This window comes from Trichechus manatus, unplaced genomic scaffold, assembly GCF_000243295.1.
Source record: "Trichechus manatus latirostris isolate Lorelei unplaced genomic scaffold, TriManLat1.0 scaffold00021, whole genome shotgun sequence".
Classification (NCBI taxonomy): Eukaryota; Metazoa; Chordata; class Mammalia; order Sirenia; family Trichechidae; genus Trichechus; species Trichechus manatus.
This window is the reverse complement of record NW_004443957.1, coordinates 14378433-14381408: the sequence shown is the minus strand read 5'-3', so window position 1 is coordinate 14381408 and position 2976 is coordinate 14378433.

Below are 2976 nucleotides of genomic sequence, written 5' to 3'. Positions count from 1 at the left end.
GAGGTTTCCTAAAAAAGAGGAAATTCTGCCTCAAGATCATAGCATCAACTGAGTTTCCAGCCTGCTGGCCTGCCCCACAGATTTCAGACTTGCCAGCCCCAACAGTTGCATGAACCAATTCCTTAAAATAAGTCTCTTACTGTATATTTCCTATTGTTTTATTTCTCTGGAAAACCTTGACTGACACAGAGATATAGCAGAGAACAAAACAGACAACGTCTCAGATCTCATGGAGCTAAATTTTAGGTTCCACAGAGACCTGAGCGTTATCTTTTCAATGCTTTTAAATTTATTGAAACTTCTTTTATGACCCAGCACATGGTCTGTCTTGATGAACATATCATGTACACTTGAAAAGAATGTGTATTCTGCACTTGTACGACAAGGTGAGTGAAAGTGTGGTTCAGATCATCTATATTTTTACAGATTTTCTTATCTAAGAGTTCTGTGAATTGTTGAGAGATGGAAGTTCAAATTTCCTACTACGATTGTGGAATTGTCTATTTCTTCCTTTAATTCTGTAAATTTTTGTTTCATGTACTTTGAAGCTCTGCTAGTAAGCACATACCACATTTATGATTGTTATGTTTTCTTGATGAATTGATCCATTTATCATTATGAAGTGTGCTTCTTTATTTTTAATATTACTCTTTATCTTGAAAGAAGGAGCCCTGGTGGTGCAGTGGTTCGAACTCACCAGCCGCTCTGTGGGAGAAAGATGTGGCAGTCTGCTTCTGTAAAAGTTTACAGCCTTGGAAACCCTATGGGGCTGTTCTACTCTGTCCTAGAGGGTTGGTATGAGTTGAAACTGACTGGACGGCAAAGGGTTTATCCTGAAGTCTATTTTATCTGATATTAAAATAGCCACTCCTGCCTTCTTAGTTTTTATTGTTTGCCTAGTATGTCTTTTTTCATCCGTTTACTTTCAACCTATAAGTTTACTTATATTTAAAGTGAATCTATTATAGGCAATATGTAAGTGGGTCTTGACTTTTATCCATTCTTATAATCTATGATTATCAATCTGTCATGATTGATATGACTGGACTTAGATTATTTGTTTTCCCTTCTTACACTCTCTTGTTCCTTTGTTCCTCCTTTGTTGCCATCTTTTGGATTAAAAATATTTTTTAGAATCCATTTTAATTTATCTATTAAATGACATTATGTTTTGCACTTTTAGTGGTTGTTCTAGGGACTACAACACACATCCTAAACTCTTCAGAGACTACTAAGAGTTAGAAGAAATACAGTCAGAAAGCTTAGAAGCAAGGATGGCAAGACTTCATCTCATGTACTTAAGTTATGTTATCGTGAGGAACCAGTCCCTGGAGAAGGACATCTTGCTTGGTAAAGGGTCAGCGAAAAAGAGGCAAACCTTTTAATGAGATGGACTGACACAGTGGCTGCAACAATGGGCTCAAATATAACAATGATTGTGAGCATGGTGCAGGACCGGGAAGTGTTTTGTTCTGTTGGACATAGGGTCACTATGAATTGGAACTGACTCCACGGCATCGAACAACAACAACTAAGAGTTAATGCTGTACTGCTACTTTATGGAAAATGAAGAAACCTTGCAACTGTGCAGGTCCATCCACCCCCTCACGCCCCATTACCAACTAGTTCTTTACGCTATAGTTGTCGTATGTATTAAATATAGATAAACTGTGTAAGACAATGTTATGATTTTCCTTTCAACAGTCATATATATTTTATACAAATTAAAAGAAAAATAGTATTTTATATTTACTGAGATACCTACTATTTCCAACATTCTTCATTCCTTTCTAAAGACCTGAGTTACTCTTTCTCTCTCTTTTTTCACATCTGAAAATGCCTTAATTTTGCCTTCATTCTTGGAAGTTTTTTTTTTTTTTTCCATATATAGAAACTTGGATTGACAGTTTTTCTTTTAGCGCTTTAAAGATGTTGTTTCATTACCCTTTGGCTTGCAAGCTTTCTGACAAGAAGTCTACGGAAAACCAAAAAAAAGAATACCAAACCCGTTGCCGTCACATCAATTCCAACTCATAAACTCATGGCGACCCTGTAGGACAGAGTAGAACTGCCCCATAGAGTTTCCAAAGAGTAGATGGTGGATTCAAAGTGCTGATCTTTTGGTTAACATTCTTATTTTTTTGCTCCTGGGAATGCAATGCTTATTTTTCTCTGGCTGGTTTCAAGATTTTCTTTTAATCTTTATTTTTAGTAGTTTGCTTATGTTATGACTAGGCATGGTTTCCTTCATAATTATCCTATTTGGGATTCTCTGAGCTATTTGAATCTGTGAACTTATGTTTTTCATCAGATTTGGAGAAAATTTGGCCATTATTTATCCAAATACACATATTTTTTTCTGCTCCATTCTCTTTCTTCTTATTCTGGGACTCCAATTATATTTATGTTAGATGTTTTGATATTGTCCTACAGTTCTCTGAGGTTCTTTTCAGTTTTTAAAACCACAGCTTCCCCCTAATGTAAAGATTGGCTAATTCCTATTTATTTGTCTTCAAGTTCCCTGACTCTTTTCTCTGTCATCTGCCATCCTCCTGTTGAGAACATCCAGTGAATTTTTTTATTTCAGATATTGTATTTTTCAATCCTAGAATTCCCAGTTTTAAAAAATAGTTTCCTTGCCAGTGTTTTTTTTACCTTTTATTCATTACGAGCATATTTATATCCTAGACCATAGTTATACTATCTGTCGCTGATAATTCCAACATCTGAGTCAATTTGTTAGTCTCTGTTGATTATCTTTTCTCTTGGTTTTTTTAATTTTCCTGGTTCTTTGAATGTCAAGTAATTTTAGATTTACCCTAGACATTGTGGCTGTTATGCTGAGGAGACTCCAGATTCTGTTATATGCCTTTGAAGAATGTTGACTTTTTGTTTTACTAGATAATTAATTTGGTTGGATTTAAACTGCAATCCTGATTCTTGGTCAGCAGCTCATATCTCGCTACAGTTTTTTTT